At 34.0% G+C, this 24,001-nt stretch overlaps 1 protein-coding gene across 48 annotated transcripts in view; it reads left to right on the top strand.

Moving 5' to 3' along the window:
- Positions 1 to 24,001, top strand: part of PTPRD (protein tyrosine phosphatase receptor type D) — a 2,308,694-nt gene that overhangs the window by 1,235,290 nt on the left and 1,049,403 nt on the right. For all 48 annotated transcript variants that reach the window (XM_046022098.1, XM_046022091.1, XM_046022095.1 and 45 more), the window contains one exon: positions 18,617 to 18,650. The gene's annotated coding sequence lies outside the window, so the exon portion shown is untranslated. The remainder of the gene's footprint in view (positions 1 to 18,616; positions 18,651 to 24,001) is intronic.

Below are 24,001 nucleotides of genomic sequence, written 5' to 3' on the forward strand. Positions count from 1 at the left end.
GCAGAGCAAATAAAGCAATAACTACAAAAGGCCTGGTTATTTGATGTGTTGGGTAGTACAATATAATAATTGTCCCTTGCTGCAAAGCCACAAATATCAAATTTGAAAACATTAATTTGTTATAATATGAAATAATGTATAAGTATTATGATACGAAAGTAGGTCAGATTTCTATTTGTAAAACAAAAATTGATTCTAGTGATTCTACCAAAGCGGGGGTGGGAGGGTGGGGGGAGGTAGTATCTGCATGATTTGAGGATTAAAATTAAGTTGTATTTGAAGTTTGGCTGTGTAATCCCCCTTCTTTGTATTTGTTGCTTGTCCAGAGAGCCAGGAATAGCAGAGAAAGAAAATTACATTCACTCTGTGGCCCTGTTAAAGTTCACACTTACTTTGCCCTCAGTTTCTTCACCTGTAAAATGACACTTATGCCTAAAATGATTCCACATGTCCCTTTCCCCTGTGGGGTCATCAGTTCATTGTAAATTTAATATTTTACTCCCTGGCCTAGAGAATCTTTTCAAAAGCTTGCATTTAATTCCCTAGGGATCTTTTTTCTGCATAGTGTTGAAATTCTGTGTGTTGTGAATTCTCTCTTTAATTTAAAATATTAAAAGCAACATTGTCAGTCTCACATGCAGACACGCTAACCATTTGCCATTCTGATGGTAATGGAAGTTGCCTGCCTAACTCCTTTCCTGAGGCGTCAGAAGGCAAATACCCCCTTTCAACTTGGCAACGTAAGATGATTTAGTTCTCATTTTAGAGATGTTAGCAAAAGGCTATTTCTGCTTCAGGTTTAACAATCTCAGTGATGTCCATGTAGTGAGTGGCATTGTACTATGTCCTACTATACTTTAGAGAAAAAGTGTAATTTGGCATCTTCCGTTTACATAGTTCTAGATATTGATGATGACATTCATGGGAATTATTTCTATACAAACCCACAGAAATTGCTCACAATTCTGAAGGGAATAACATATGTTTGCTAGCTTAGAAATTATTTTGTATTTGAGTGTTAATCTTAGAAGGCACAATTCTGAGACAAAAATCTTTGTTCTTACCCCTGCCCTGATTATCCTGAAAAGGACGGGCAATGTCACATATCCTCAGGGATTTTACAGTGTCTCAACAATTGAAAAGGAACACAAAATATGTCCCGATCTGGAGTTTAATTTGTAATCCATTTCATGTCTATTTTGATATAAACTCACTTTATGGTTCATTTCTTTTTCAGGCTAATGGTATATTTATTTTTATAGTCACACGCGCGCACACACACACACATGCACGCACACACAGAGTAGGAGATTTCTCAGCTTTGATGAAAAAAGCAAACACATGTATTTGGCCTACTTTTTATTTGATTAAGGCATGCACGCACCTACATTTATTCTAAGTCCCCATTTAGGTCACTGAACATTATTCAGTCAGTTCATAACAGCAGCTTCTGCTTGAAGCATGACTGCGGTTACAGAACTCGGCAGAATATGTCTGTTCTGTGTATGTGCGTGCACGTGCATGCGTGTGGGAGTCCATAGTGTGTGGCAGTAATAGCTTTGGTAAATAACAGTAAAATCATGATAATTATTCAGTCCTTGTGTATGTCTATGTGTGTATGTGCATACACATATACTAAAATGTAACTTCAGTTAACCACAGTAAGTTTTATGGCATATTTTCCCAATTAATAATCCTTAAAGCTCTCTGCTTTCCCCCTACCTTGTCACTTCTGAACTCTTTTGCCTGTCCATCTAGGTCCTTGCTTACCTGGTCTCATCATTCCTACCTTCCCTCATGTGTGTCTGCACCTATGGTCAGACAGATTTGTCCCCATGAGACAGCACAAAGTGAGTTTGTCACGTGTTACTCTAATAAAAGTTTTGCATATTTGTTTGTATTGTCAGACCATGTGCTCTTTGAGGGTAAAACAAGGTCTTCTTCATAGCTGTTATGCTTAGAGCCTTGTACATGATGGGCTTAATAATTAACTTGTAGAAGGAAGGAAAGAAGGGAAGGAAGGAAGACATATGGGTGGGGGGACATTTTTTCCTATTTCTACCTCTTGTTTGTTGTGCAAACTAGATGAGTTTAAAGATGCATTTTACTCTCTGATTATTCCTGCATCCATAGTAATCTCTATGCATAAGTGTTTTTCCAATTTTCTTGATACCTCTCAAAATTCTAACCTTCCTTGGTGATCCTACTAAAGCCCCATTTGTATCAGGAAATTTTCTCAGCATCACCTCCCCAGAATTGGCTGTTTCTTATCTGAAATCCAGTTGTAAGGATTTTGTGTGAATGAGTGTGCATGCATGTGCATGCGTGTATGACTCTGCATCTATTTGATCTCATCACATAAGCTTCCATTCATGCTATGTATCTTGTTTTTCCTGGAAATATACCCCTCCTCATCCCCAAATACCTCTTGATGGAGTTCAGGGAAGGCCTTCCAAAATATACCACTCTGACATATTGATTATTTGGCATGTAAACTTACCTAAGAAACAGTCAGTGAAAGAAGGTCATTCTGACCTTCCTCTGTTCCCCCAAAAGCAGGAAATAAGTTCCCCATGTGAAGGATACCCTCCCTGCACCTGGAGGACTGATGACATCCTTACTGCTAGAGAGAAAGAATTCAGGGGCAAGAAGACTATATGGACAAAACTTGACATTTCTCATTAATTTGCTACTACAAGCCCAAACTTCCTTATTTTGTCAATTCTTCACAAATTGTTTCTTTGTCTAAAAGGTACAAAAGCTGCTTGCTTTGGTCACTTCTCGGGGACTCATATCTTTTGAGAGTCATACTTAGAAAATTAGATTTGTTTTTCCCTGTTAATCTGTCTTTGTCAATTTAATTATCAGGCCAGCCAAAGAACCTAGAAGGGAAGAAAGGAATAGTTTTCTTCCTCTGCACTCTCTAACAAGTTGAAGTCTTTCTTATTCAGGTCTGGCTATTCTGGATTTTTTGTCTCTCTCTCTCTCTCTCTCTCTCTCTCTATATATATATATATATAAATGATTTTATTTATTTATTTATTTGATTTGTTTATTTATTTGACAGACAGAGATCACACGTAGGCAGAGGCAGGCAGAGAGGGAGAGAGAGAGGAGGAAACAGGCTCCCCGCTGAGTGGAGAGCCTGATGTGGGGCTTGATCCCAGGACCCTGAGATCATGACCCGAGCTGAAGGCAGAGGCTTTAGCCCACTGATCCACCCAGGCACCCCAGTTTTTACATTTTTAATAAAGATCCATGTGTGGATTTCTTCCCAGCATAGAATCTTTGTGTACTTTAAAGGCAGTCTGTGCAGGGAAAGGAAGACATGGAAAAAATCCAATTTAAATTGGACAGAGGAAACAAAATCATAAATTATGAATACAAATGACAACCATTTTTCTTTTGACAGATATTTCTAAAAGTACCTTATTTTTTGGTGAACATTTCCATTGGTTTCTGAGTTCAAATCACAGAACTTTCTTTTAATATATCTTCTGTCTAGGATTTATAGCAAAGGTTCATACTGATTTCAAGCACCAATTATTGAAATACCATATGAACAGAATGCATATTGCAGCATATTGATTTGTGCCAGTAATCTTTGCTCTAGAAGTCCACTTCATTTATCTAAACAATGGATGCTGTCTGTAAAGAAATCTAGCAAGTACTGACTTTGCATAAGGATGCTTAGTGAGCCTTTCTGTAATTTTCATCGTGGTATATTACTTCACAAATGTGTTTGACATCATACTTTTTAATGAGCTTTTTTTTTAATATTCATAATCACTTGCAGATAGCAAAAGATGATGGTCAGTAGGGTCAAGACATTATGTTTCAATCATTCCATATTTTTACATAAAATATTTGATTTGGAACAAGTATTAGGCAAAAAGTTCTCTTTATTTCAACTATATTATGTATACCAAATATAAAATATTTGAAAACAGGATTTGTGGGATTTTTCTGTGTTTTGTTTTGTTTTTCTTTTTACCTGAAATATGAGTTTATGTAATGGAATAAAATCTTTGGAGTCAGTCATCCAGTAAACTTGAAAATCAGCTTCTTTCCTAGGTTTCTATTAGGTTTTGAAATAATAATCATACCTTGGGTTTTTTTTAATGACTTCTTGGAATGTTGATTTTTCTACTTCCTGCTTCTGCTGATTCTCTCTTTTGGTGGGGTCCTTTACTCCTGTGGGTTTGTAGTTTTTAATATTGTGATCTCATTCTCAGTGAAAGGTTCTTTTTCATGGAAGTTTTATATACTGTCAGCTAGTTGTAGGAGTCTACTTTCAGATGCTTTTGGAATTTGCTTCTAACTCACGAGATATCTTATTGGTCTTGAATTTGTCTAATATGTTTTTCTGGCTTCTAGAAAATCATACTTAATTCAACATTGCTGCATATTTGAACTGGAAAAGAATTTCCGAATCAGCTTACTGGATCATATTGCTAGTAGTGATCCAAGAATATAGTTTTAGCTTTGATAAAACTCAAAATACATTAAAATATTCAAATACACTAAAAAAAAACCCTAAAGTCCAGTATGATGCAATATAAGTTAAAAACTGCTATTGGGTATTATTATAGATGACTATATCTACGGCAGAAACGGACCAGTACATAAAATACTATTATAGGTGGAATCAGTATATATATATTCAACTCTGTATAAAATCAGAAAGCAATATGACAATGATGCACATGTATCCTTGTTAGCTGGGAATATTGTAATGGAGTAAAGATGAATTTCAGAAACGATGTAATAACCGTGTATAAGTTTTAGTTAAACAAATTGTAGTCTCCTACTTTCTTGATAGATACTGATTTAAAAGGCCTTAATAATTTTGATACATATTGAATAATATCAAAAAATTTTCTACTGAGTCCAACAAATAACAAAATTGGGAAATTTCTATCACTTCAAAGGAAATACTTTAACACTAGAGTGATAAGGGACAGAAATATAATATCACTGAAAACCAATTTTGTTTCAGGCAGTGTGAGGCTGTTTCATGTTCATATTTAATACTCACAATCACCTTTCTACAGATCAGGAAACCAACTCAATGAAAGATTAGTAAACAGTGGTGTTGATTTTCAAACTAGGCTCCTTCTAAAACCTCAAATCTCTGTTCTTAACATAATCTCTCTTAATATATTGTTTTTATATTTTAGTACAGAATTTACTAAGAACTAGAGGGAAATTGTTCTTTTGTTTTATTTTAAAGATTTATTTACTTGGGGCACCTGGGTGGCTCAGTGGGTTAAGCCTCTGCCTTCTGCTCGGGTCATGATCCCAGCGTCCTGGGATCAAGCCCACATCAGGCTCCTTGCTCCATGGGTAGCCTGCTTCCCTCTCTCTCTCTGCCTGCCTCTCTGCCTACTTGTGATCTCTGTATGTCAAATGGATAAATAAAATCTTAAAAAATAAAATAAAAAATATAAACATTTATTTACTTATTTGAGAGATAGAGAGAGAGCACAAGTAGGAGAGGGAGAGGGAAAAAAAATCTCAAGCAGTCTCCTTGCTGAGCTCACAACCTGATGCAGGGCTTAATCTCACAAACCTGAGATCAGAACCTGAGATGAACACAAGAGTCACATGCTAACTGACTGTGTCCATCCAGGCACCTCTATTTTGCTTTCTATTCTTAATTGAAATGAATCCCCAAATTGACAGTGATGTTAAGTTTTCATTTTATTATAATGTTCTAGGACTCTGAGCAAACAAGCAACACAGTTATGAATCTCAATAGGAACACATTTTTAAATATAACACATACCTTTTAGAATCATAAATGAGCTATATGGTTGGAAAAATTGTCATATTTGGCAATTTTCTTAAATGCCTCCTTATACATAGTAAATTGTTTGTTTTAGATTTGGCTGGTTCAGTTGCATGTAGTCCTCAACTAATCCAAAATTTTAAGAAAGAGATACTCAATCTGCACATATAATCAAATTCTTATGAATATTAAATAACAAAAATAGAAACATAAGAAGCACTGGTAATGATTCAATCAGTACACTTATACAGTAAATTATCTGCATTTTTCTTTTCTCTGCTGCCATTAACCTAGTGGTTTTGGTTCAAATATTTACAGCCCCATGTCTATGTGACTTAACCTAAAGATAGGTTGCTACTCTGTGCTATGTCAATAAAAATTAAACATCTTTCTGATTGCTCCAATATATTTTCACTTTAAATTTCTATACTGTAAATTATTCTATATATCTAACCCAAATTTTGCAAGACAATTAAAGGAGGGGGAACAGTGTCCTCTTATCATAAATACAATAATACAATTCCAAGAAAAACTTCCTGAGTAGTTCTTGCCAGAAGCTGGACTGAATTTACATGTGATATGTAATTTATTCCTTGCAACAGTTCTGTGAAAGAGATATTATGACTCCACAATTTTACAGAAGAACAATGAAGAAATGGAGCTTTAGTAAGGTTAAATAACTTAAAATAAAAATAATTAATTAAATTAGTAAAATGTATATAAAATAAGGGGGAAGAAGTTGTGATACTAGAATTTGAATCAGGCTTTTTGACACCTGAAGTCATATTCCAAATAACTATGGCATACCAATTTTCAAATTTTGTTTTTGCTGTAGGAAACTTAGGATTAGGCAAAAATTCTCTTATATTCTACCACCCAGCAGTAACTATCCATATTTCAATAAAGATATATTTTCTGTGTATTTAATGTTTTTTTCTTTCTGTGTGTGTGTGTGTGTACCTATGTATCTAATAGATCTGTGTATCTTCGCAAAACATGTACAAATGTGTTTATAGAACCATTATTCATAATCATTCTAAAATAGAAGCAACATAAATACCAACAGTAGAATGGATAATAGGTCTTTGTATTTGGATACTGGAATCCTATACAACAATAAAATATATATATATATCATCATGGTTGATTCTCACAAACTTAGAGCAAAAAAGCCAGGCACCAAATCAGTCTATGACTCATTTATGAAAATTTCAGAAACAGACATATCAGTTTGTGGTATTTGAAGTCAGTGTCATAAACTAACATCACAGTGGTGAGAATGAAGAGATAGTAAAAATTAAACAAGAACATGAAGCTGTTCTTTCTTGTATGTGGGTGCCAAAAGAGAAAGAGAAGGCTGACTTTGCAATTTTAAGTTGGAAGGTGACAGAAGTAACAAAAGCAGGGAAAACCAGGAGAAAATCTGCTTATAGGGTAAGAATACTGACTTATGACTAGTTGACTTTGAGTTGTCATGCCTGAATGGAGAAATCCTCTAGAAAGATAAAAATAAATATTAGGAAAAAAGTTTTGGTGAGAGCTGTATGTAATAAGATGTCTTGTCTTTGTAAACGGTTGAAGCCATTGTAATCGATAAAATGCTATAGAAATGGCTACCAAATGAATCCGAGATCTTGGACAATTCTTTTTTTTTTTTTTTTAAAGATTTTTTAATTTATTTGACAGACAGAGATCACAAGTAGGCAGAGAGGCAGGCAGAAAGAAAGGAAGGGAAGCAGGCTGTCTGCTGAGCAGAAAGCCAGGTGCCAGGCTGGATCCCAGGACCCTGGGATCATGACCTGAGCCGAAGGCAGAGGCTTTAACCCACTGAGCCACCCAGGCGCCCAATCTTGGACAATTCTTATTTCTTGTTTGGGGAAGAAAAAAGAGCTGTAAAATAAGGAACAAAGGATATTAGAAAATGTTAGACATGACTACTGGAGGAAGAAAGAGAAGGACATGGAAGAGAGGTTGAAGAACAGCATGGTGCATAGTTTATAGAAATGCTCACAAGCCAACACTATGCTAAGTTTATCTAATTCATGCAAAAGCAGTATTTTCTGAAATAAGTACCATTATTCCCATTTATAGATGACAGGACTGAGATCCAAGGAAGTTAAATAATTTTCTCAAGATTAGGCAGTTAGTGGCCAAGTATTAATTCAAATCTAACATTTCTAACGCCAGGGATCAAGTTTTTAGTATTACAGTGGAACAGAAGCAGAAAAATACCTTTGCTTTGATATAAAGGAAAGAGTTATCAGGAAATTATATATTTAATCATTTAAAAAATCCTACATCAAGTCACATTAATTGAGAATTTACAATCATGTATTTGTTAGTCATCAAACTGGCTTAAGACTTTCTCTGTAAGAATGAATGAAAGATAATGGGGACATTTCAAAGTGAAGAAAAAAGAGTTTTTTAAAGGTCACTGTTCCTCAGCTCTCTCCCCTCTTGTCTCTCCCCCAGATTTGTACCTTAATCTTTTCCCATCCCCAAGGACACCTTCCTTAAGTATCTAGCTTTAGCAAAGTCTCTCTTACACCACAACATTCTCTTTCAATTCTGCTACTGGCTTTGTTCTCTCACAGACTTGCTTTAATCTCCTTATTTCTGGGAGTAGTATTAAAAATGAAAATATATCAAATTCTTCCTCTCCTCCTACTATTTTGGAATTGTGGAGAAGGTATCTGTATGGAGGGAAACTTCCATTGGAATGAATGAATATTGCAAGTAGTGGTTTTTGTTTTTGTTTTTGTTTTGTGAAAAGGTAGAACTTTGTAGAAAAGTTGAGTTTATTCACAATAGAACAGAGGATATGTCAAGAAACCACACCAACCTCTATAGGAAACATTGCCTTACATACTGAAACATTTGCCCTTGAGTAGAAATCAGAGAAATCAGAGATTCTCTGAATAAAGATAGAGTTTGCAGTAATGGGGAAGTATATATTAACTGTAGGGAAGTAGATAAGAGTAGACAGAGATTCCAGCTGGAATATTTACATGTTAGTAGCATTTCTGTAATTTGCACCAAGCAGCTAGTTTCTGTATCTCTAATATGGGGAAAGGGAAGAAACAGACCCATGGACAAAGTCAGGAGTGCAAAACACTAGGAATGTATTTATTTGAAAACCATTAATTTCTAGGTTATAAATTTTCTTGTTACACAGAATCATAATTTTCTTAATATTATTTAATGTTCATATTTTTAAGCATATAGCATTCTTCTCCCATCTCCTCTACTCACAGTTTATATACTTTATTAAGTGTAACCCATTGCTTAGTGTCTATTTCAAGTTTAATGTTCTAAGGCTTCCACTTAAGAGACAGTAAGAGGGCTGAATTTGGCTGCCCCTACCCCAAGTCAAAGCAATGGTAATGTCTGGTCTTTTTTTTTTTTTTTTTTTTTGTAATGGCAATTTTTAGAGAATAAATTTAATATGCTTCAAAAACTTATCTCTTAGGTATGTGAAAATTCTCCTTGAAATCCTTTTTTAGCTATTCAATCTTCTCAATGTATTTTACTCCTTTAAATAGAATGCAATGGTAGATTTTACATTAGCACTCCATATTCCAAACATAAGTTATCCAAAGAATGCATTTTTAATGCACAAGGGAAAACATAGCAAAATTAAATAGCAAATTCACTACTTTTTTATGACATACAGATAAAATTTGCAGAAAATATCCAGAGCTGTAATGTTTACAATGTGTTAGCAAATTAAAAATAATCTCAAGAAAGAGAAAATCCAAAGGACAAACATCAATACAATTTCCAAAGGCTCTGTAAAAATGATTTCAGTATTGGAAAAAAAAATATATGGAGACAATGGTGAATGTGGGAGAAAATGCATATTTTAAAGCAAGTGTCTCCCCTGAGTCACAGGATAAAATTTTAATTTTGAACAAACCATGTTCAAGTCTTCCAGAGAGTATGTTTCTTTACAGCTCTATTTTGCCATAAGAAAGAAAAGCTTAACATTGCACAAACCCAAAGTATAACTTTGCTACAACATAGATACTGAATTTACAATTGTATTAATTGAAACAGAAGCAAATTGGCTCAGGCTAATGTTATAAACCGTGCCCTAAAGCAAGAAGTTGCCTGTGAAATTTGTTTCATGTTTTATCTATCTACATATTTCCTTTGGGATTAAAGAAATTCTGATGATTTATTTTTATTTTTACATTGTTTATTCAACTGGTGTTAGATACACATTGTTGCTTTGCCCATTGTTGCTTTGCCTGCAGTTTCTGTGGTTGTTGGTAACACTCAAGCAATCTGAGTCCATCACTGTAATCATTCTTCCTGAAGAAGCCATTGTGATTTTTTTTCCATGTTGCTCAGTTATAACCTGAAAAAAAGGGGGCGGGTGTCAAATAAAGTAAATAGAACAATATTAAACTCTCATTTCTTTGTGAATTTATTTTATTTCCTTTTCCTGAAATGTGTAATGCAAGAAAAAATAATCATGATGTCATTTTTTTTTCCTATTGAATTAATTTGTGGGTTTTAGATTTTAAAAGGAATTAGGAAGAAATGGAGAGTGGTAGTTTTAAGAAATGGTTGGTACTGGAAGAAGCCACATGAGGCATAAGTCAGTTTTGTTTATTGAGTCACCTTGTACAGAATGTGCTGTTGAGTAGGTACTTGGTAAAGACTGAATTAAATCCCTCTCTCCAGCTAAGCCCCACAGAACTTGATTGTCATTTCCTAGAGAGTTCTCACTCTTAATATTGGGATTCCTTGGACTCTCACCTAAGCCTTACACTCTGCTACTAACACACACTCCAATCCCCATGCCTTTAGATACTATCTCTATGATCATGATTCCCAATATGTATCTCCAGACTTAATTTCTCCTCTGAGCTACCGATTACTACATCCAACTCCCTACGTAACATTTGTAGTACATAGCTAAGAAATACTTCAGCCAAAAATGGCTAAAATAGAATCATCATAGCTGATACACACATCTAACTCAACCTATATTCTCCATCAGTCTTGTCCCTTGCGGTAAATATCAACATCCATTCAGTTACTAAAATTCTAACCAGCAACCATCCTTTATCTCTTTATCTCTTTCTTTTACTCTTTTACCTACATCAGTAAATTCTGTTGATTTTACTTCTGAAATGTGTCCTAGATCAACCTAGAGCTATCCAATTTTTTAGCTTGCCAAATGTACTTTAGTCTAAATCACCACAAGTTCTTTCCTGAGAAGTTTCAGAACTGATCTCTCAGTTTTTACTCCTACCTCTGCTTTTCATTTTCCAGAGTACCCATAGACATATTTCAAACAAAGTCAGATAATGTCATTACAGCTTAAAACTCTCCAGCAATTTTCCATTGCCCTTAGAATGTAATCTAACTTCTTAGCAATGGTCACAGGACAATGTGTGACATAGCTTCCCCACCTTTCTAATGTATCTTTTGCGAACCTTTCCTGCTCACTAGATTGCAGTTACAGTGGCCTTCTTTGTTGCTTGAATGTAAGCTCACACAGGGCCGTATGTGTTCATAACATTACATAAACATTTTTACATAAACATTTTATCCTCTTATCTTGCGGGACTGTCTTGCTCTGAGTTATTAGGCCTGAGTTTCCAAAATATTCCTCCTGTGAGCCACATAATTTATTTCATTTTCTTCATTTACTAATTGTCCAAAATCCCTTTTTTTTTTTTTGCTTTGCTTATTTGTTTATGCCCTCCCGCTCCCCACTCCTCCATGCTGCAAGAATGCAAGTGGAAACAGGTCCACATGGCCTATCCCCAGTGAGAACAGCACACAACATAAAGTGTGTGCATGTAGATCCCAAAAATACTTGTTTAATAAATGTCAAAAATAATTATTGAATTTAGAATAAAGAAAAAAATAAAGTGTAAATTGTTCCATACTCATCATAATTCACTGTTTTGTTATTTGCTTGATATTGCACAATGGTAGAGTCATTAAATTTATCATGTGGTTAAAACATTTTTTTGTAGTGTAAAATATTTAAATAAGAGAAGAAGGAACATCAGGATAGTTGCCTTTTTTTTTTTTTTTTTTTTAATGGATGTGCTTGATGTTATGTAGAGTGACCAGGCAGGGATCTCAAAATCTACGTGTAAAAATGGATAAAAATAAGGGACAAAAAGTCAAAATCTACAGCCCTTTGTATTCTGGAGATATAACACATAACAGATGCTAGCTGAAACATTAGGAAAACCAACAACACTTTACTCCCTGGGACTCTCAGGGGTGTGGGGATAGATTCCTTAGGTTTGGTAGTTTCAGTTTTAAAACCAGTGCAGGTTGAAAATAAGGACTTTTTCCCTTGCTATTTATATTTTCCATATCTTCCCTGCTACTTGTTTCCTATCTACGTCTATAAGTAGAAGTCCTTAGAAAACTGTAAGACTGCGCTATTGGTTTTGAAAACATACAAGAAAAGAGAACAGATGAGACTGTCCTATTCTTCAATAGAACTGGAAGGAAATCAAGTAGATGCTGCTGAGCATGAGTGGTGGTGACTTGAGAAAGTGATTAGGATAGGTAATGCAATCCTGGGAAGAAGAGGAAGAGGAGTATCGGAATTTTCATCCTTAAGTAGCAGTTGAGTTCACTAACATTTTGTTTGAGGAAGTTATTGAGGACCATGACCACCAGTCGACCATGAGCTGGATTCAAGCAGTTGGAACTTCTTACTCCCTCTCCAGTCCTTGGAATGCACTTTATGTCCACTGTTCCTAGAGCCAGAGTTGATTCAAGAACAGAGCCTTGACAGAGTGATATATTCTTGAGATCATCTGGGCTATACATGTAGCTAAACCCTGGTAAACCTCTATTTATACCTTTAAGTTCTGTCAGGCAGGTACAGAGATCTGTTCCTCCTACAACCACCCAGGACAAGCCTCATATGTAATTTCACCTGCTAATTTGAAAACCTGCCACCTACTAGTCTGGGTGGTCTGCCTTTTTCTTCAGTCTCTCCGTGCCCTCTGTCTAAGTGGCCAGTTTCATATTTCACCTGGACAACTCCTGAGGTTGTGATACAACACATTTATTGTGGTTATACTGATGTATTTGTATGAATTTTCTTTGTTGTGTACTTTTAATTTACTTAGGTATTTCTGTGCATGATATTTCTCCTTTTTTTTGTAGTAATTTCTTTTTTCTTTTTCCCCCTCCTAATCAACTGGATAGTATATCTTCTTTTTTTTTCTTTTTTTCTTTTTTTTCTTTAGTTACCTTTAAGTTTTAATATTGATACCTCACTTAACAAAGCATAAAGCTAGGAAATATTCTTGTCCTTCTTCCAAATAATATAAGAGCTTTAGAACACTTTAATCACAACTCCTCCAACCAACCTTTTGAATATGTTGGGGGTCTAGTGTTTCAGCCACTGTTTAATTTGTCCCCAAATTTATTACTAATGTTATTATATTATCATATTTTATACATTATTAATATTACTATTGTCTTACATTACACAGTGATTTTTTTAGAGTTTACTTATATGAATCAGTGTCTTTACTTACCTTTCTTTCTTACATCTTTCTTTCTGAATTCAATTTACTTCTTCCTAAATTTTATCTTTTAGATTTCCCTCAGTAAGGGATGTAGTTAGAAACTAATGAATTTTTGTCTGAAAACATCTCTTTTAACCTTCATTAATAAATTAGTGTAAATACATAAAATCTTTAAAAAATTAGTGAATAGTCAGGTAAAGGCTGCTGTAATATTTTTACTTAGCACTTTTGAGATATGATTCTTCCATTTATATGTTCTACAATTGCTGTAAACCTAACCTACTTCTGTTTAAATATCTATTTTGTCTTCTAGCTACTTTTAAACTTGTGTTTATGTTTATTTGTGAGGTAGATTAAGTTGAATTTATCTTGCGATCCATTTAGCTTCTTGAAGAGCTAGATAGGTAAATAGGTAGACCAACATAAACAGATTTATATAAATATACAGATACATATTACAAGTTATATATATATATATTAATATCACAATTCTTGAGCATTTTTCATGTATTACTCCTTTAAGAGTACCTCTGCTCATTGTCTTTCTGGCTCCTATTAGACAAATGTTGGACCATCTCACCCTTTTTTTTTTTTTTTTTTTTACTGTCTCATAAGCTCTTTCTTATCACTCCCCCCCCCCTTTTTTCCTCTGGTAATGTTATGGACAATGGACAATTTATTCAGTCTGATTTCCTGTTAATTATTTCTTAGCTATATTTAATATATTTGATTACTAGTTTTAAAGCTTATATTGTTGCTTATAAAATTATAATTGGCACTCATTGAAAATGATCTTTTTTGATAACATCTTGTTTATTTCATATATTTTCTCTCCATCTTTCATTTTTAATTATTTTAAGTAATTATTTTATAATCTATGTTTAACAATCCCATTATCTGAATGTTTTATTTCTAATCTTGCTCTTTGATCTTTCTGTTGACTCTGATTCAAAATTTACTCATTTGTTTAATAATTGTGGATTTGAACTCATGCTTCACAGGTTTTATATTCATAATCTCTAAATCCTTTGTTGAGAGTGTGTCCTTCCAGAGAATTTTGGAGACTGCATAAGTTATTAATCCAGAAATAATTTTTTGCTAAAGCCTCTCTGTGGAATTTCTCTGTTTTTATCAAAAGTTAAACTTCAAGCCCCATACCTGTTAAGAGAATTTCATTCAAGGCTTTTCAATCTCTTCTCCTTGAAATCCCAAGGCTCTTGATAGAGAATCATAAGTGTCCTAGAGAACCAGAAGGTCAGTGATTCCATATTAGTCATTTCCACTTTTTTCCTCATTTTTGTCACTGAGGATTTCCTTAATATACTTCTCTGAGTTGTATTTGCCTAATGTTTGACCTAATGTTTATCCTTTCCTTTTTTACACATACACCCACTCATAAGACTATTCTGGATTTTGGCTCAGGAGCCATTTATGGAATATATGTCATGAAGCTTAGTCATACCAATTCCCTTTCATTCTTGCTTTCTTTCCCTGTTAACACTCATCTCTTGCCACTTCAGCTAAAGTCTCAGACTTGCTCATGATCGATACAAGAAATGAGGACTAGAGTGGTTGTATAAAGAAAAGGAAATGCCAAAAGAAAGAAATCTGGTAAAATTAGAAAAGAGGCAAAAGAAGGACCACTTCTACATATATCTATATCTGTATGCATGTGCGTGTGCTTATCAGAGAAATGATACACATAGTATGTATGTATTATATATGCACATATGTATTTCAGTGATATTGTTGGAACTCAAGAATTTCATTACTAAAATAATTTTCTATGCCGAGTGAGTACCTATTTGCATTTGTTTTCATAATTATTTCTATAATTGGTTCTACAAGTAAATGCAGAAATAGCTGCTTACTCCTACCACCTGCTTAGTACAGATATACAGAGAAGGCAATAATACATATTTAATTTATTCTTCTTATTTTCCAACAAATAGTATAATCACAATATTGGAATGATATCCCACTTAGTATTCTGTTCTTACATTCAAACACCCAGGTTCTTTCATAGAAAATAGATGCTCTTTATGAGAATTAAATGGTCAAATATAGAGAGGTAGATAGCTAATTGCAAATGCTATTTGAATAAATTTGCATATGAAAGGACTTCAAAAAACTTATTTTAAGAAAAAAACATTTGTAGGTGCATGTGCTATCCATAAATCATTTTATTTGAGATGACTCCTTTTCTATACTCATGCCAGGATCTCTGGAATCAAAACAAAAACTCCAAAGTTTTTGATAAGATCTTTCTTGTTTCTCAATCAATTGGTTATCCAGTTAGTAAGTTACCTGTTTCATATGGAAGGATTTCCATATTTTGTAGATGGCAAGAAAAAAGGAAAAATAAAAAATTTAGATCAATAAAGATGACTTAGCTAGATGAACATTTTAGAAATTCTAGATCATTAAAATATTTTGTGTTAGTAGAATGAGAGGTTTTGATTTGTCTTATTCTTTGACAATTCCAGTCACACGGAAGAGAATCTCCACTTAAATGTCCCTAGAACAGATATTGATTAAAACATATTCTGCTTCACATTTCTTTCTAATGAGATTTTATTTGATGACTTTTGATTGCCTTTTGAGTGATACAGTAGACCACCATGGGATCATTGCTCTCAGAATGCCATGGATCCCTGAAGTCCCTAGCCCAGCTATGTTTGCACTACCTCTGAAACAGAAATGCATAGCAACAATAAATTCAGGGGTGCTTAACACTGATTTTTTTTTTTCAGTTTTCTTACATACTAGTGTCATCCTCAATAAATCAGTATGTAGAGTCCCTACTAAACTTTTTTGCCCAAGTTCAAAGTAATATAGATGATTTTCAGATTTTGATAATTATACCTAAAGCTCAATGATTTGTTTGTATTAATATTTATGAAGGTGCTTTCAATAAGGATGACTGATTACTCTTGTTAAAATGTTTTGGGAATTTTAATCCTTGTTAAGGAAAGTGCCCACCAATGACCAGGTTGTAGACTCACACTATCAACATATATTAAATTAGTAGTATTACTTCTTTTTTTTTTTTTTTTATAAAGATTTTTATTTATTTATTTGACAGAGAGCGAGAGATCACAAGTAGGCAGAGAGGCAGGCAGAGAGAGAGGAGGAAGCAGGCTTCCAAAATTACACCCCCCCCCACACAAGAGTTTTATTATTCTTTATTGTGTGTTAGATGCATATTCTTTTTATGAGAATTATAAAAGATTAAAATGAAGAAGATATAATCAAAGAAGCTACAGGTTGAAATATCATATTCTAGGTTTAGGTACAAAGACTCTAAAAAGGGGCGCCTGGGTGGCTCAGTGGTTTAAGCCGCTGCCTTCGGCTCAGGTCATGATCTCAGGGTCCTGGGATCGAGTCCCACATCGGGCTCTCTGCTCAGCAGGGAGCCTGCTTCCCTCTCACTCTCTCTCTCTCTGCCTGCCTCTCTGCCTACTTGCGATTTCTCTCTGTCAAATAAATAAATAAAATCTTAAAAAAAAAAAAAAGACTCTAAAAAGTTCTCCCTCTCACCAAATTAAGAAACATGGCTACTATTTTAAATATTCATATAAATCTTTAAATCTATTATTTAAAAATGTGTTATTCAAGAATACTTTCTCTTTTTAATAAATTACATGTAAATAGTAAGGTCTTTTAAAAATGGATGAAGAAATAGCCAATTTATAGTTATCTAAGGAAAAAATGATATGAGTAATTGCACAGAATTGTTTAACATTTTGAAGCTTAAAATAATTGTGGGCCCAAAAGAAGAATGAAGAAAAAGACACTGTAAGTGTGGAATGCACTTCCATGCTTTATATAAGCAGTGTTTGCTCTGACATCCTTGACTTGGCCAGAAGTATAAAATTACAAAAGGCAATGATATCATTTCATTCTCCTTAAAAAGATAGAATCTCTTTTCTAAGATGATGCTACTAATTTCAGGCTTGTTGCTGGGGTGACCATGTTAATGGCTCAAGGCAAATCTGTCACTATTCCTCAAAACACTAATTTCAAACATATGCTGTGCTAATAGATGGCCAGAAAGTATTATCACTTTCCCATACAAAATTCACTTGCAAATTAGTGATTTTTTAAATTTTTTAAAATATTTTTTAAAGCTAAAAATAAAATAAAATAAAATGTATTTCCATACGATACAAAAAACGTCTTGAAGAACTTGCATAAGTAGCCATTTATCAATAGAGGAAATTTTCTTTAATTTGATTCTTTATTTTTTCATGAAACTAAAGGCTTCATTCATAATAGATATTACTATTCCTTTAAAATTCAACTTATTATCAAAAACTGATTCAATACAACAAGGCTTTTCTCTTAAAGGATGGCAGATGGACATAAGAAAAATCTATGCAACATATTATCTCTGTTTTAAATACATTGTTCTCTTTAGCATCATCTTCTGGACATCTCCCATGCCAAAGGCATATCAGGAAGACTTCTGGGTAGGCAAAAATGAACAGGGTCAAGGCATAAATGCCCAGAAAGAATCTGTTGAGTATTAATAGCACAGGTACAAAGTATGTTGGGAACATCTAGAAAAAGAGTAATTCCTTCACTTGGTGTCAAGCAAACTTCACTGAGAAGTAGTTAGTGGAGGTAGCCCTAAAGAATGGGTAGAAAAAATATGAAGATGAAGAAAAAGGGGTGGACCAAAGTATTGCTTAAAAAGAAAAAAAATGTTGAAGATATGACTTGAGTATAGGAGACAGAAAAATAGTGGGAGATAGACTTGAAAGGTAGAATGAGGACTCACTAGATAATTATGGGAGAAGGTCTTCAAAAGGTAGAACAGGAGCAGTTGACTGGAGCAATTGAACATTATGCTAAATACCTCAGCTTTTTTTGTACAAAAAATAGAGTGAACTTTTTCTTTTTAATCTTAGCAAGGTGACTTATATGTCATCATCAGGACTGTGTGTTAGGATAAGATTTCATGATTGTGTTCATGCCCTGACAAAAATCATATTATACAAGATTCTTTGTACTTTGAAACTTGAACATCAAAATAAAATATGCTTACAAAATATACATTTCCCATTTTGCATATACAAAAGATTTTCAAAAACAACCAGTTATCTAATTTGTATCTAAAATGGTGGGGATGAAACACTTTCATATGAAATAACTAAATGATTGAAATCAAATTATGTATCTTTATTGCTTATTTAATTTTACTTCTGCAGATAAATTCACAATATGTGTTTGAAGACAATTTGAAACTCTTTGGTAGTTTTTACGATTGCAATATCAAAATATATTTTTGTTATTTCAGATGATGGTGCCTGTCAATTAACTGAACAACTGTGGTAAGTTGGTTTTTTTCCTTCTCAAATCTGCACAGAGTGTTTTTCTTTCTGTTATTCAAAAGGATTTATGTTGCCTATGAAACCTGTAAAACCATTAACACTGAAAGTCCAGCATGCACTGAAGTAGGCTCTATTACCCCCCACCCCCAGGGACTTAACCTTTCCCTTTTATCTCTGAACTGAGCCAAGAATGGAAATCAGAAAGTGTCCTGTACATGTACATCCAGAGTGTAGGGACACTATTATCCAAATGTTTTCCATTAAATGTGCACCATTTATTTGCCCCCTGGGATGAACCTGAGAAAATACCCAAATGTTCACACCACCAAAGGTAGCAAATGTCTTTTAAAGAAATATTTTTAAAATAATTTAAATTTATATAGAAGTTTGGTAAGAAGAAGCAGATATTTCTTTCTTTTCTCTTATTTCATAGAGGTGTTAATGATCATGGCCATGATACACACACAAGCTGACTTTCATGTGTCCAATTTCATAGCTGATTAAATCTGACTTTGCATTAGTTGAGTCATCATACTGGACGGCAGAAATCAAATGGCAGTTTTCTATCTTTGCTATGAACATGCTTGTGGTTGCTTTCCTGGACTCCTACTGGGTAATATTCTATGTGGGGAAATGAAATGTGGTATTAAATGTTTTGAAAAATAATAGTGATGGTATTAATGGCATACATGTGTCAATGGTGTGCCCTCAAAAGGAAGGAAGGAAAAAAAAATTGAAAGAGATTTTCTCTGGCAATTTGTTTGTTATTTTAGCTTGTTTTGTTTCTTCTTTTTCAATTAAAAGTGAAAGCTTGGTTTTTAACCAGATTATCTCAATGGAGGTTTTTTTTTTTTTCGCCACCTATGCTTCAACTATTCAAACTCTCAAAATCTCTCAATCATTTAGAAAACTAGCATCTTAATGTTAGTTACTGTGTAAGCAGTTATGAAGAATATCATATGGAGTTTATATTGATAGTGAAACACCCAACACTTACTGGCATAAATAATTACTTTTTTGTTTATTATTCTTATGAGAAGTGAAATCAGAAAAATGATTTATATGCCTTGCATATTGCCTTGGATTTTTGTGATTGATTATTCATTGAAACCTAAAATAAGTGGGAGTAGTTTCTATCAATCTCATTCATCTCTGGAGAAGTTGGTACTCTTTTACATCTATCTTTGGAAAGCAAACAACATATTCCTGTGCTTTTACAATACTGGGGAACTGATATTTTCATGGACTATATTCTCATTGTCAGATTTATGAGGAGAGGACATTGTATTATTATCCATTTTATTCCTTGAGAGTTTAACAGTTTAGAGTAGATAGAGAGAACATGTCATTACTTTCTCTCTTACCCAACTGCAATAAAGAAACAGTTCTTAAAAAGTGCATTTGTTTAGTGCCCTGACTCTATGCATGGACTAGGCTGCTTGGAAAAATAAGAGATGTGCAGAGATGGAAGTAGTTAGAGGAGAATAACACAAAGCTTGGAGGTATGTGAAAAATTTATCAAGAGTTTGGATAAGGAAGAGGAATAGACTACTTAGATGTGAGTTAAGGAAGGACAAATGTTTCAGGAAAAAAAAAAACTGTGAGTCTTACTGTATATTATATGAGTGCTTCTCAGACTTTAATATGCTCATGAATCCACTAAGCTATCTTGTTAAAATGCAGGCTCCAATTTAGGAGGTCAAGAGTCTGCATTTCTGCCAGCTCCCAGGTGATGTCAAAGCTGCAAGTTCAATGGCCATACTGTGAATAGCAAAATATTATATGAATGACTTGTTCTCTTCCCCTCCTATTCAAGGAATTTCAAGTAATATATTTCTTCCCAAGCATTTGACTTGAATTTGATTTTTAGTGTTTTTACTTCACTATGTAAAGATCAATCTTAAGATTAGAGAAAAAATGTCATGTTTTAGTTAAGCCACATACAGAAGACAAAACAAAAACAAAACAACAAAAAAACTGGGTCTTGCTAGATCCCAAGGTCTGCATTCCCCTCATTAATGGATTATAAGGGTAAACTGTGAGGATCAGAAAAAGCCAGTCTGTTTGAATCAAGTAATTTTCAATTGTACAAGATGTAAGATTTTACAGAAAGTAACTGTGATTTTTTTAATATTACAATCTTTGCAAAGGCAATCATATCATCACCTTGTAATAGTAAAAATATAAAAAGCAATAGTAGTCATGGGGATTAGAAAGTTTTAAAGAAAATATAAGTAAACATTATCATTATTGCTATGTTTGAAAACACTTGATTTTTGCTTTCAAAATGTAGTAGGAGTCACTGGTTTTGTATCTTGTTCTCATTGACATTATGAATGTTATCTACTTTAATCATCAAGTTTATTCAGATTCTGAGGAGGTTATCAAGAAGGTAGGATAGAAGTGAAACTAGGCTGGGTAGGTAGGTAATAGTAAATAATGAAGGTAAGAGGACTTAGTCCAGTCATGTAAGGAAAACTGAAAGGTTTTCTAGAAACTGGATTACCTAAGAGCCTGTAGAATGCTATGTAGTAGAAGTTCTAAAATCAATCCAAAGTTTTCTGCTCAAACCTTTCTTCTAAATGAATGTTTCTTCACCTAAACTGCATATAAGAATCACCTGGGTGTTAAAAAAATAGTTTTACCAGGGCTCCACCCAGAACAATTAACTTAGTATCCTGGTGAGCCCTTGGGCAACTAGAGTTGAGAGTCAGTGCCATATATTAGGGCCTGAAATTTACATTTGTCACAGGTTCCCAAATGATATTGATATTACTGCTCCACGGGCCACAACTTTAGGTAGTAAGGGCCTACCAGCTCCCACACATTTTTCTATATGTTTCAGGAGGGTCAGTATTACTTGGGAATAGTTATCTTTTTCAAAGGATGAGGAGAATGGGAAGGGAATAGCAGAAAGGAGAAAAGGGAGATCCAAATGGCACATGGTGTGGACTTGGGTAGAATATTCAACTCCCCACATGATTGAATTTGAAGTGCAATGGAAAAATTCCTGCATTCCAAAATATCTCATCTCATGAAATAATGTGGTGCCTGCATTTGCACTATTATAATTCATTTGATTTTAGTGCTTTTCAAACCTGACTGTGCAAGCGTTATTCTGTGAAACAACTATTACAAATATAGAGGATCAAGAAAGAGGGTTAGAGTTGGCAGGAATCTGAATTTTAATAATCATCCCATATGATTCTAATGAAGAATGGAAATTAAAAATTAACGTTTAAATGTCCATACTACCCAAAGCAATCTACAAATTCACTCTAATTCCTATTAAAATGCCATTAGCATTTTTTTGTGAACTTGAACAAATAATTCTAAAATTTTTATGAAGCCACAAAAGATCCCAAATAGTTAAAGCAATCTTGAGAAAGAACAAAAGAGCTGGTGATATCACTACTCCAGGTTTCAAAATATATTACAAAGTAATCAAAGCAGTATAGTATGGTACTGGCACAAAAAAAGGCACATAGATCAATAGAACAGAATAGAGAGACCAGAAATAAACCCACACTCACATGGTCAATCAATCTATGACAAAGGAGGCAAGAATATGCAATGGGAAAATGAACATGTCTTCAACAAATAGTGTTGGGAAAACTGGACAGCTACATGCAATAGAATGAAACTGGACCACTTTCTTATACCATACACAAAATTAAACTCAAAATGGATTAAAGACTAAATATGAGACCTGAAGTTAAAAATCATAGAAGAGATCATAAGCAATAACTTCTCTGATGCCAGCCTTAGAAACATTTTTCTAGACATGTCTCCTAAGGCAAAGGAAACAAAAGCAAAAATAGACTATTGAGACAACACCAAAATGGAAAGCTTTTGTACAATGCAGGAAACTATCAACAAAGCAAAAGGCAACCTACTGAATGGGGGAAGATATTTGCAGATGATATACCCAATAAGGGGTTAACACCCAAGATATATAAGGAACCAATACAACTCAACACCAAAATGTAAATAAATAAATAAAAACAATCTGAATAAAAAATGAACAGAAGCTCTGAACATTTTTTTCCCAAAGAAGACACACAGATGGCCAACAGACACATGAAAAGATGCTCAACATAACTAATCATCAGGGAAATGCAAATCAAAATTACAATGAGATATCACCTCATACTTATGACATGGCTAAAATCAAGAAGACAAAAAGTAACAAATGTTGGTGAGGATGTGGAGGAAAAGGAGCTCTTGTGCTCTGTTAGTGGGAATGTAAATTGATGCTGCCATTGTGGAAAACAGTATGGAGGTTCCTCAAAACATTGAAAACAAAAATACCCACAATCTAATAATTTCACTACTGGGTATTAACCCGAATGGCACTAATACACTAATTTGAAAAGATGTGTGTGTGTGTGTGTGTATGATTTCCCTATATTTATTTCAGAAGTATTCACAATAGTCAAGATACCCATACAAAAATACCCATACCTGGGATGCCTGAGTGGCTCAGTTGGTTAAGCGCTGCCTTCGGCTCAGGTCATGATCCCAGCGTCCTGGAATCAAGTCCCATATCGGGCTCCTTGCTCGGCAGGGAGCCTGCTTCTCCCTCTGCCTCTGCCTGCCTCTCTGCCTACTTGTGATCTTTCTCTCTCTGTCTCTCTGACAAATAAATAAATAAAATCTTTAAAAAAAATAAAAAAAAATACCCATACAAAATACGCATGGGTACAAAAATACTCATAATCTAATAATTTCACTACTGGGTATTAACCCAAATGACACAAATACACTAATTTGAAAAGATATATGTGTGTGTGTGTATTTATATATTTATTGCAGAAGTATTTACAATAGTCAAGATACTGAAGCAACCTAAGTGTTCACTGATAGAGATAAAGAAGATGTGGTGTATGTGTGTGTATATTGTAGTAGAGTTGTATGGTGACAAATGGTAGCTAGAGTTGTGTTGAGCATAGCATAACTATAAAGAAGTTGAATCCTTATGTTGCATACCTAAAACTAACATAAAATTATGTGTTAGCTACACTCATATAAAAATATATAAAGAAAAGAATGGAGTTTAAAAGCCATTGTTTTAGACACACATTACCTTTTTCCTGGCCTTCTTTTAATATATATATCCCTCTTCTTTAAAATAACATTTTGTATATGCTATTCCATATATTAATAGGGATCAATATAACAGCAAAATAATAATATTAGTTAAGTTACAGGGTGCTTACCATTTTGTCAGACACTGTTCTCTAAAATAATCCTAGGCAATATGTACTATTGCTATCCTCATTACATATAAGAAAACTGGGAAACAGAAATGTTAAATTGCCTGAACTCACATAGCTAGTAAGTGGTAGAAT

This window comes from Meles meles, chromosome 11, assembly GCF_922984935.1.
Source record: "Meles meles chromosome 11, mMelMel3.1 paternal haplotype, whole genome shotgun sequence".
Classification (NCBI taxonomy): Eukaryota; Metazoa; Chordata; class Mammalia; order Carnivora; family Mustelidae; genus Meles; species Meles meles.